Raw genomic sequence first — 13108 nt, 5'->3', positions numbered from 1 at the left:
TCATCACATGTTAACACTGTCAATGTCACTTGTGATAAACACCACATTAGAAGTGGGAAGATAACTATTTTCCATCAGGTCAACTATTAAAATATCATCGAAAGTTACAGCTCTCAACCGAATTATACTTCTGAATATTTGCATTAACGCTATACTATTAAGCAATGGATGAGAATGTTTTGTTTCAATAATGCTCATCTGCAATGCTTTGAATTCTTCCAATTGAGCTGCCACACCTGCCCTAGTAATAGTACCTACATATATTTTATATTTGTATTCAGTAAATGTATAAAGCGCCTTTCGCCAAAGGTGCTGAACAATAAAAGATTCAACAATGAACAGTACAATCACGTTGATACAACTGGGTAGAAATTTACATCAGCAGAGAAAAACAGAATTTGAAGAGGCTAAAGATGAAAGAAGATAGAGTTTGAGATTAGTCTGGAAAATATGAAGAGGTGAGGAGAAATTAAGTGAAAGAGGAAGAGGATTCCATTGTTTGAGAGCAAAAATAGTAAAATAATGGAAACGCGATGAGGCACAAGGGGGCTTAAGAACAGTCAAGAGAAATAGATTCTGAGATTTCAAATGTTCTGAGGGGACGTAGAATGAGAGTAGAGAGGAAAGGTAAGGAGGGGCCAGGCCATAGGTGCATTTGAAGACAATTGAAAGAAAGTGATACAAGAGACGGTATTCAAAAGGAAGTAGTGAGATTGAAAGTAAGGAAGATTTAATAGAGGCTCGAGCAGGTAAAGAAAAATGCAGGTGAACAGAGGAGTTATAAATAGATATTTTTATTTTTTGTCCCATCCTTCCCTCCATTTACTTTATCACTCAGCTTATTCTCCTCATGTCTGTCAGTATTTGTCTCTGATGTTGACATCCCAGAGGTATGGGACACATCAAGTTCACCTGTGGGTTGTCCTATTGGGGGTACAGTGATAATCTGTTCCCTGCGAAGGGGTTGTTCGCCACCATGGTATCCCCTCCCAGTCACCTAATTGGTAATATTGCCATTGTGTCAATGGGTTCCACTGTGCCATTGTCCTGTAGTTGTGCTAGCTGTTGTGTGTTTCCTCTGACCTGTGTTGTTCGCAAATATGGTAGTAGCAGTGTGTCATTTTTGGTGCTTCTGTCTGCACCTGTGGTGGTGCTGGTGCACGCGTCTGTGCTTGTGGCATGTGTTGATAGGTGCCCTGTATATGTCCCTGTTACTGTTGCCCATGAGCATAATAATCCTCTGATTCCTATGATAGTTCTGCTGTCCCTGGTCTCCCAATCTGCTTTGCCCCTCTAAATCAGCACTCCCTTGAAATGTGTCATAGTTGCCCGCAGGTGGTTTTCTCCCCTGCCCTGGCAAACCCTGCTGGAAATACTCTGGTCCCTGCTGCATTTCTTGGTCATATCCCCAAAACCTTCTTTGATTGGGATGCATTTGTTGTCCGAAACCACGCCTCCTTTGGAATATGCCCCTCCCTCTAAACCCTGGTTGGAACCCACCCGGGCCATGTACCCTCCTCCCATGGGCGATGCATACTGTTGTGGTGGTTTACACTGCTGCTGTGGTGCTGGTGCCTGTGGGGTGGGGCTGGTTATGACTACCCATCCATTGCATACTTTGATAGCTTCTTTTGTACTTGCTTGGCCTCATCTGCTTTTCTTTCCTCTGCCCTTTGCTTAACCTTTTCCTGACATAACCTGCAATGGTGTATCATTGCAAGCTGCATTTTTGGCCATCCTTTCACTTCCATTCCCACTAATTTCTTCAGACTCTTTTGTACTGGCTCTGGCAAGCCTTGTACTCAAATGTGATAGACTATAGCTATAGTTTTGTCCCAAGGCTCTTGAGTTTCAAGGTGCCAAAGCTCTTGGCTCTCCTTAATTTATTGAACATGGTCTTCATGCTCATGCATCTTGCGTGACGTAATTGCCCCGATGTCTGACGTGTCTGGATACTGTGATCGTAATGCTTGCCAAACTGCTGCTCTGAAGTTTGCAAATGGCGACCCATCATGTGCCGTGTTCTGTATCGTCACCCCTGGGAACCCTGCCCTCTTCCATATGTCATTAGCTGCGCCACCCAGTATTGAAACCAACAACCCCTTTACATCACACACTGCCAACCTGTGACCTGTTGTCATTTTCTCCATCCCATAAAAACACTTCCAAGCCCCTGCGCTTAAGGATGGTAACCTGCATTTAACATTCTCCTCGTCGGTGTGTTTCCAGGGTACATACTGAGTCCTTGTCCCTCCTCTTTCTAATAATGGCATCTAGGAATACGCTGCCCTCTCCTCTGGTGTCCATCGGTACTGTCTGATTTGTATAGGTCCCCTCTCGTCTTCAATGTCAGCACATATATCTATTGATTCTAGGATAGGTACTCCTTTGCTCTCATCATAGCCCCCAGACAACCGTCCCCTTGAACATGCTATTGCTGCCACTCCCTCCTGTGCCCTGGGAGGTCCCTAAGTCTGTTAATGTTTGTTTTATGCACGGCGCACTTATCGTTCACCCGGTGTGCTTGCTCTCTGTCCTCAGCTCCTCCTTCTCCCTGTCTGTGGGATGTACACTCCAATGATGCTCCCTCTCGTATCCCTGTGGAGTGGGGCCTGCTCTGCCCCTCCCTCTTGTCACTGCTGTGTCTGTCGTCTTTGTCAGATCCTATGTCCATGTTACTACAAAAGTCACTTGCAAAACTTAGTTTCCTCAATGTCAAGTCTGTGTTGAGATTCATGCAGAGATCAATGTCCACTAGGTTATATTTGCTCCCTCCTGCACATGCCCCTAGGCCTGCTCCATTATCTGCTGTCGCGCTCCTCCCTCACAGGTTTGTGCTATCCGGTTCTTCCCTTCTCCCTTCCTCGCATTTATTTTTCTCCCAGTTCGTAGCTACTTGTGCTTTTACCGCCCTTATTGCCCACTCATCTTCCTCCTTACATGTTCGTTCTCTCGCCAGTCTGTTCAATTGCAACTTTCTCTGTTCGCTTTCTGTTAACTTTCATTTCTCGTGTTCAGCTATCTCCCTTTGTCTTTCTGCCATCTCTATCTCTCTCTCTCCCTTCTTCGCGCTCTATCTTCCCTCTCCAATTTCTCCTCTCTCCTTGTCTCCCTTTCCTCGCGCTCCAACCTCCCTTCCCTATCCTTCTCGTATCTCTCCTCCTCCTCCATTTGTTCTGCCCAATCAAGTGTTCTGTGATCCTTTTCCATACACAGCCGCTCCTTCACAATCGCTGCCTCTCCTCGGCACACCACCACAATTCTGTGCATCCACAGGTTCACCTCATTTGCCAATCCCAAGTTCACAATACTAGCTCCTCGCCAACATTTCTCCACCCTATGTGCAACTTAAGGGTGACGTCACCATGCTAAAATCGCAATACAAATAAATGGACAATTGTGCACAAACTGCAATGACCCCACACACACCCCACAGCTGTCTTCCTGCCTCTCCAGGGCAGGGTATACCTCTATTCTATTGTGATTGAACTGCACACGTTGCATCGCCTAATGTGTGAAATGCCTCTCTACAGGAGACTTAAACAGCCAATTCACCTTCCGCAATCTAGGATAGCTCCAGCTAACCCTCACGGGAATACCATGATCTACGACCCAAGCTAAAATGCCCAACCCGCAGGAATACCTTTATTCATGACTTTTCATCATCTAAGCCTTCTAAACCTGAATGTGACCTAAACATAGAAAAGGGTACTTCTAAATCCGCTCCCGTCCCTACTCACAACAACGGTACTAAACAATAATATAACACTGCTAGACAACACTTCCCTAGTACTTAACAATACCCACTGTTACCCCACAATACTCCGTACCCTCCTTTGCACCCACAATTGAATTCCCAGTCAACTCAATGGTGTTACACCACTACTTGTGATTAATGGCTTCATTTCTTATTGGTAATCTTCATTACTCCTAGCCCTATTCTTCCTCGTCCCACTACTTGTGTATGAGGCACTCTGCACAAGTACTGGGATGAGGTAGAGGTACATGGAAGTAACGCCTGACTTAGCTACCTGTAATCTTCATTACTCCTAGTCCCACCCTTCCTCATCTCAGTACTTACCTATGAGTGTAGGAGCCTCATATGTAAGCTCTGGGACAAGGAAGAGAGACGTGGTAGTAATTCTGGGCCAAGGAGCTTTTTTTGAAGGTAGGGGTGGGGGGTTGAGGGGAGAGGGGGTCTGGATTGTGCGACACATCATAATGCTTGTCCATGTCCATGCTAAGCAGGCATGATATGTGGTATTAGTGGCTAGGGAAGCATTTTGATGCAGCCAGTCTAGTCATTCCTCATTTTAGTATGACTTATTTAATAACTGGGTATTTCTGATAAAGCAGTCTTGATAATTGTAATTATCTGGCTAGACTGGCATTTCGGTGCTGCCAGACTAGTCATTTCTTACTGGGGCATTGTATATTTTTCTTGGAATCTGTGATACAATGATATGATATAAGTAATTTATAATGCGCCTGTACACAAGTTTTCTAGGCGCGGCAAGACACGGGAGGGAAGATAGAGGGAGGACAAGACAAACAATCTTACTAGGCCTTGTGTCATTCAGATCGTGCAGGTGTGAGAACGAGAAGTGAAAGGGGAAAGGGAGGGGGGAAGTGCAAGGGAAAGGGGAGGGAAAAACAGGGCAGCAATTCTCTGATTAAGTGCAGCCAAGGCAGTGCAGCTCTGGGTACTGCAAGGAGAACAAGGGACTGTAGGGTTACAGGTACAAGCCCTAAGTGCGTGGTAGGCCCAGAGGCAGTGCAGGGGTGACTGATCAAGAAAGAGCCTGGTACCCAGTTAGAATGTGAGGATAGCCGAGAAACCAGTCAGTACAGCAGACAGGTAGGTCAGGTAGGCCAGCAGGGGACGGAGACTGAGAAAGCAGAGGAAGGTTTTGAGCTGCTTCCGGATCTTCAGGTGGTCCGGCTCAAGTTTGAGAGGGGCAGGGAGGCCTTTCCAGAGGGAGGCACCTGCATAGGAGAGAGATCTATCCCCCCCACACTCTCTGCCTGGGGAAGTGTCTAACCCTTAGAGAGTTGGAGGTAGCCAAGCGTAGGGCGTGAGAAGGAAGGTATTTTGGAAGAGAGCAATAGATGTAGTGTGAGCCCTGGCCCAGAAAGCTTTGTGGACAATGCAAAGGGTCTTAAACTTGATCCTTTCTGCAACTGGAAGCCAGTGGAGAGATTTCAGGGCTGGGGAGTTATAATCCCTGGGCTTGAGGCCAAGGATAAGTCTTGCAGTCCTGTTATGGATTAGTTGCAGAGGGCAGAGAGTAGAGGAAGGCAGGCTGAGAAAGAGGCTGTTGCAGTTGTCCAGCGTAGAGAGAACCAGGGCTTTGTAGACAGTGAGCTTCTGGGGGAAAGTGAGAAAGGGAAGAGTCCCTTTGAGGAGGAGCCGTTGGAGGAGAGAAAGAGAGAGTGGAGTCAAAGATGACAACCAAGTTTTTTGTCTCGCAGGAAGGCGAAAGAAGAGGGCCCAAGGTGGGCAGGGAGAGTGGGAAAAGGAAAGCCGGGGCAGGTGTCCCAATGAGAAGGATTTCCATCTTATTGGCATTAAGGGAGAGATCGGTGGATGCCCACCAATCCTGAATCACGGATAGACAGTCAGGAATGAGAGAGAGAGGAGTTTGAGGGGAGCCTGAAGGAAAGCTGAGTGTCACCTGCATAAGAAGAGAAGGTAGAGATCAGGTGGGCCAAATGGGCCAAGAAGAGGTTGAAAACCCAGGGTGAGAGGATGGAGCCCCGGGGATGGTCATGGAGACAACCAGGAGATTCAGTGTGCAGAGTAAGCTGGATGATGGCCAGTCTAGAAACCTCATCAGGTATTGTCAGAGAGAAAGAGGAGAAAGGAGGAATAGAAGTATAGCTGGCCAATGGGGGTTTTAGCAGAGACGTGAGAGAACAGAGCCATACAGAGTGCATGGGAGGGAACAGGAGAGGTAAAGACTGTGACAGGATTGACCAGTTACTTACAGATCTTAAAGAGTTTGGCCGTGTTGTTAGAGGCCATTGAAACACAGGCTTGAATGTGTGTTTTCTTATTGATCTGTGTTATTGCTTCGACTGGCAATTTGGTGCAACCAGTCTAGGTATGTCTAAATGTGGCCTGGCATGCTTTACTGTAATGTTATTAGACTGGTCTACATTGTGCAGCCAGTTGGACATGTTTTCATTGTGGCACAGCATTTCTAAAAGCAAAGCATTAATTTTACTGTGCACTGTTGGTGACTTGCATGTATTGGATTGGTGTTACCCTACAAAACCATTGCAAACACTCTGGCTTTTTAGCCAATTTTTCTCAGAAAGTATGGTGTATATTGCATTAAAACACATATTTATATCGTTCTCCTAGTGCAGTGTGTGGCACACCCCTTCAACAGCATATTTGTGCGTATTGCGCAAGCGTGATAATCTAGGCCGGCCCAGAGTGTGGCGCGACCTTTGATTTGTTGCTGAGTTGAGGGCCCTCAACATGGCTCGCAGGGGGGCCCCCACATTTTGTGTTATGCCACTGAAAGGCCAGTCCGGCCCTGGGAAGAGCTAAACTACGAAGGAAGCTAAGGTGCGATACTTTGTTCCAAAGCTCCCGTGGAGGTGCAGCTAATAGCTTGCAAGCGATGTAAAAGCAGTATAAGAGATGGGTTGAAACACATAGCATGGAGAGATCACATAGTTGCTGGCAAGAGATGATAAAAATCATGCACAAGAAATATATGAGGATATCTTGGTTGAAGGCAATGGTCCGTGTTCCCAGTAAACCTTAATTAGTCTCATCTGAGAAAGGGACGAGGAGGTCGCACCTTAATATATTATACACAAGGATTCATGGTACTTATTTTTTTTAAAGGAGATATGTTTTTCAGTTTTTATCTACACTTGCGTTTTGCTGTTTAAAGATATGGTTTGCAACTTGTATTTTTCCACACATATTTAAATGAAAACTGCAGTGCTTGGCTGTCCATAATGGGAGGCTCAGAAAGCACAGTTCTTACATATCAAGCTACAATCCAGGCTTACTTAATAAAACGAATTGCCTGCTATTTTTGTTGACCCGAGCAACCTCTCTGCAGTCAGGTAAACAACTTGAAATGAAAATGCATTATTTTTTAAGCATCTCTGTTGTGCTGCTCTGCACAGCCATTGTCCTACAAGCTGTAATAGCCAACCTGAGGAGCTAACCAGGAGGACTTCATTTCCACTCGTTTCTCTTTTTTGAAAATAAATACTGAAAGAAGGCAGAGCGAGTTACATCTGTGTTCATGATTAAAAACAGAAATAATGGAAACCAGGGAGCCTAGTCTGCGAACAGATAAGATACTCAGGTTGGATATACAAATATAGCCACCTTACTAGCTTGCTATAATGAATACATTGAAAAATCAGGGACGTCATAACACCAAAATGCCAGGGGTAGAGGAAGTGACATCACACGACCTTTGACGACCCAACCCTGCAGTGACATCATGGGAAGCGAAGGACCATGACCTTTCACCCCTTGACAAAACAGGAAGGGTCATCACAACGAAATACATGGGTACAATATCACTATAATGTGATATACATTTCATACAAGAATGGATCACCATATGTATCGTTAATATCAGTGTATATAGGCCCATATCACCAAATTACTGTGAATGCAAGCAGACATCCAAGGCCAAATGATAATCATTTGTTATTATAAAGTACTTGATCTTAATCGTTTTATATAGAACAAATATACATACACTTACACTCAACCTGTGTTGTTACTCATTTATCGACTTCAGAAGGATGAAAGGCTGAGTTGAGGTGTTTAAGAACAGACTAAAAAAGGGACTCACCCCCTCAAGTGTGCCTAAAATAAACCTTTAATAAGTCTAGAAATTATTGTATAGAATTCCAGAAAGACAAATTATTTGTTATTCCTATTCTTTCCTATTTAGGGTAACTACTCAAAGTGCTACACTAGTGCAAACTCCCTTTTTATTTTTTAAGAAGCCTGAAAAAGAAAGCCAGCCACTCCAGAAACAAATAGCCACATGGCACTAGCCACAGCCAACCGAGCAGATAACATTTAAAAAAAGAAAAAAGAATTAAAATATAAATACATTCATTTTGTTAAGGGGTATGAAGAAGAGGTCCCAAATAGGGCCCGCACTCCAACCGTTCATTTTGAAGTACCAGGAACGTTCACACCGAGATATGTGACATATGATGAGCAAATAAACCAGCAGAGAGCCGCAGTGGGGCTCTGTCCAGTACCTATCAGAAGAACAGCACTTATTAAAGTACCAGTACCAAGGAAACCATGGATAGTAAGGTGTCCATTGAGAAGCCATATCAACCAATAAAACAAAATGAAGATTGTCTGAGTACAGTCCCGGAAGAAACCAAAAAGGTCTTAATGAAAGACGAATGGTGACGTCACGAGAACCCGGACTGACTCACATGTAGAAGAAATGACAACCAGAGAATGACGTAAAGAGACGAAACACCATGAGACAAGGATATTGTGAACCTAAATTGAAAGGACAATGTCAAATGTAAGAAGCTTAAGCAACGAGCAAAATTAAGATATTCAACCAAGTTTACACGTGTACATATGCTTGGAACTGCAAGAAAGCTAAGAAAATTTTGCTGCTTGCTATACTTAGTAGAAAGATAGGGTGTCCAGACATTTGGTCGACCTAAAACTGGTCGAATGACATTTGGTCGACGCAATTTGGTCGAAAACAAAATGGTCGAATTTTTTTTTTTAATTATATATTTATTTTTCGGGTTTTCGTTTTTTACAAAAATTGGTTTTTAGAAAAAAAAGGGGGTTGGGGGGGAAATAAAAAAAAAAAAAAAATTCGACCATTTGGTTTTCGACCAAATTGGTTCGCCCATTTGTCTGGTCGACCAATTTTTTTTGACCAAATGTCTGGTAACCGAAAGATAGTTCGGCAAGCGCCACTATTCATAATCTACCTCAAAGAAGTACATTATATAAGTATACTTCCACTTTGCACAAGAAGCAGAATGAACCAAAGGGTTACTAAAAGGCCACACGAGAAGAGTTTCATGTTTGAGGAAATCGAGACTACAGCGGCAGAAACGAAACTCAGCAGCGGCACACCTTGCCTGGAGAACCAAAGTCATATCTGTCAAGATGGACGAACAGTGGCCACAATTCATCGAAGCAAAGAACAGAATACACTGCTCTGAAGGGCCGAGATAAGAAACCAGGGGCAGGAGATGGGTGAAACGAAAGTCAAACACACAAATTGTACGAAGAAGAGGCAAATTAACAGTGTCTGAACCACGTGACCAGCCGAGCGAGCAGAAGTAAGCCTTTCACACCTACGCATGGATCCTTATCTTACTGATCCTCCTTAAACTTTCTCAGACCAAGAGGCAGACACAAGGCCAAACTACAAGGCAGTAATTGACACACGGCCACTAAGGTGATGATTGGCTGCAACATAAATTAAAGGAAAGCTGGGGTACAGGCTTGCTCCCTGCACCTGGCCTCATTATTCTGTATGCTGCTAAGCGAAGTGGAAAAGTACGGGTGGGGGTGGTGCCAACCCAATCACAAGGGACCAAGTAATCTAGGTTCTTATAGTTAGTAGAACCAATGAGATGTCGTACTTTTAGTGACGTCTATAGTAGCTAGGTTGAAGGTAGGGATTAGATGCCCCACCTGACAGTGTTTACCCAATCCCCTTACCCCGTTACCATATACAGATATAGTACCTATAGTAAAGTTAACTTTCCTGAAGCAATAGAATTGTATGCCAACTTTTAAGAGTTACACGTCAATCATGACGAGTTTTCAGTGTAAATGTTATGACTCTTCTGAAGTTTGTTGGAGTTGTGAAGCGAGAAGGACGATCATGCATCCGCTGATGTTCATGAGACTCCCCGTTTTTTGTACTTGTCATTAAACGGACTCCCTTTGCCAAACCGTCGAGTTGTCATTTTGATTTGGTGTTGGAGTATTAAATCTGCAGCCCCATCCATTTCACAGGTGCTGCTACCTTGTCTTAAAATGCTTCTGGGCAAACCCCGACTCTATAGGCCAGTTGGGGGTCCCAGAGCACACTTGGTAGCAGAGATTGATGGTTATTGATTATTGATTAAAATAAGACACCCATTGACCATTGACATAAAGTAACTCTAGGTCCTCGGTAATATCACAAGTCCTTTGTCATCCGGCTGAGTAGACCGTGAAGCTCCCCATAGACAGTGGTAGAATAAGAATAAAATCTGCAGACAAAGGTCTGAAAGGACGTGTGCTTCCCCACATAACCCCTTCCTACTCCTACGGGCGGCTAAGCGGGTGAACGGCCGGAGAAGGCGGTGACGAAGGCAGTGATCCCGAGCATCCAGAGAGGAAACATGCGAACAGTGAGTGAAAAAGACTAAATGCTTTGGCAAATAGTATATACCTTAGAACAAGTAAGGGTAAGGTAATGGAGGGAGGCGGGAAAAACAAAATATAGTCAGAGATAGAGTAGAATATATATATATATATGGGGAAGGAAATAGTGACTTAAAGGGTAAATAAACGCAGCAAGTGAGAGGATACCAGGGAGGACGCCCGAGAAGAGAGAGAATACCGGGGGAGACACCCGAGAAGAGAGAGGATTCGCCTTATTCCTACGCTTTAATATAGCGGCTAGAAGAAACTTTCATCCAGAGTCCCAAATAAAGGGGAACAAATAGGTCACCATAGCGTTTAAAGACGCTTTGTGAAAGGGATGGGTTTAAACTCCATGTCGAGGTAAAATATTAGAGGCAGAGGTCTATGTAACCAGCTGGAGTTCATCTAGTCTGTAAACGTCTTTTTTATGTGTTGTTTGTTGTGACGTCATAGGACAGAAAGTTTTCCTTCGAGGAACCAGCATAAAAACTGCGTGATTGGATATTTGGCATGTTGTAGAAGGTAACCTGATGTTTGTTGAGTAAAATAGAAGATATCAAATTTGTGGAAAAAACGGGATTGGAACTTGCGATGATTGGTGCTCGCTCATATTGTTAGAATTGTTTAAGTAATGAAAGACATAACAAGTGTTGTATAAGTGAAAGTGAACTAAGTTAAATATGGAAGACATAACTCCATTAGTACACCTGTGCCAACAGTTGCAAAAACATGCACCTAAACTGAAAAAGTACAATGCGGAATGGGTTAAAGGAACTGCCCACAAGATGTTTATGCCCTGGCCCCAGGGTGGATCCTTTTCTAAACCAGTCTTGCAACACATGACAACCTATTTGCATGCCACATACAAGGGCAAGATGTTAGACAAACGCCTAGCTATTCTAGAATTGTGGAAAATGTACCAACAGGATAAAGAGGAGGAGCGGCCAGTAGATTGGATACTCAATGTATGTACAGAGGGGGGTGAGATGCCCTCAGCGCCACCCGCCACGTCTGAAACAAAAACTGAAGACAGTAAGGACGAAGGGATATAGTCGTTAAGAGAGATTAAAGAAGCCACAGGGTATATCAACCCAGCATATGAGTCACCTACGCAAAGTAGTGAAAAAATCCAGATAAAGATAGAGATAGAGATATCACCTCCAGAGTCCCAAGAGACAAGGAGAGACACGAGAACGAGAGAAAGGACCAGACACAAGCAAGTACATCTCTCGATACAGAGAGAGAAGGCAAAAGATGGAAAGGAAATGAGGATAGAACTGATGAGATAGCACTCACACAGTATGAATCAATAGGAGGTCAGATCTTATTGAAACTCGATGGTAAAGGCATTAATGACGCAAAAGAAAAGGAGAAGCTTGATGATGTACAGAGAGTGGAGAAAGAGAAAGAAAAAGGATTGAGAACGAAAGAGAAGGGAAGAAAGATAGACAGAGACGATAAGTGTTATATCGCGAAGAGCAAGAAAGGCAGCATGATCGTAAACAGAGAGTAGCAAATGAGCAAGACAGACAGGAACAGCGAAGATAGAGGAAGAACAGAAGATACGAGAGAAAAGAATAAAGAGACGAAGGGATGAGGAAATCGAAAGGGCAAATGAACGTAGAGACACAAAGAAAGAGGAAGAAGATAGGGTCAGACAAGAAGCGAGGAAGCACAGAGAGTTCGATGACGATGTTGAACGTAAGCGAAGACAGAGAGCATGCGATCTTGAATATCTGGAAAGGGAGGTAAAAAAACCTGTTCCAGTAGTAGATTGGGAAGATATAGAAGAATTCTTTCCTGAGTACGATTCAGTACCAGGCACGTCTAGGGCAAATATTGAGGATGACTTCGACACCAGAAGCATCGGAGAGACGATCGATAGAATATATGATGAAATAGGGCTAGAACAAGTACCCCAAGGGGAGGAGGAAGACGAGCGCCTGGAGAGCACTCAGCTATATGACACTGAGGACATCTCCAGAAGTAGTGGGAACAGGGAACTGTCCCTAGATAGATTGGAAATAAGTAGGAACAAAGATGATGCAAGAAATTGCACAAGTTAGGCGCTGACAATGTCTGATGCTGAAAGAGAGGAGCAAGAAGAAAAGGAGAGAGAGAGAAGGCACGGAAAACGAGTCCCAGGAAGGGAAAGGGAGAAGTTGGTCAGACTCTAGGGGATCTGCATCAAGGGCATCAGAAACAGCCACACAGTCACATCGACATGAAGAAGTATCTCACGGTCAGAGGTGGGTGTCTTCACCACCCTATGTGAGCAGGCTAAGGACATTGCCAGGTAGGCGGCGATGCAGAAATATTGCTCCTGCAATAGACAGAACAATGAGAGACATGAGAGAGAGCTATGCTTCCCAATTTCTGTTGCTCGAGAAAGGTGGAGCAAGACCAGAGTATATTCCATGGCCACACATGGATCGGGAAAACCTGAAAAATAAGCTTCCAATGCTGACATCGGGAGCCGGAAAATGGATACACGAGTTAGAAAAAATGACGGGAGGGAACACGCTAGCTATAGGGGATATCAAAGGTCTCTTAATCGCCAGATTTGGTGATAGAGCAGACGATGTGTGGACACGGGCAGGTTACCCTGCTGTGACCACAGTCAATACCACGCATGACAGAGCTCCATTTAACAATTGCAGAACCGCAGTATGGAAAGCATTATGATTATTATATCTGGATACT

The sequence above is a fragment of the Ambystoma mexicanum genome, chromosome 7q (assembly GCF_040938575.1).
Source record: "Ambystoma mexicanum isolate Mex_15411 chromosome 7q, UKY_AmexF1_1, whole genome shotgun sequence".
Taxonomy (NCBI): Eukaryota; Metazoa; Chordata; class Amphibia; order Caudata; family Ambystomatidae; genus Ambystoma; species Ambystoma mexicanum.
This window is presented reverse-complemented; position numbering follows the sequence as displayed.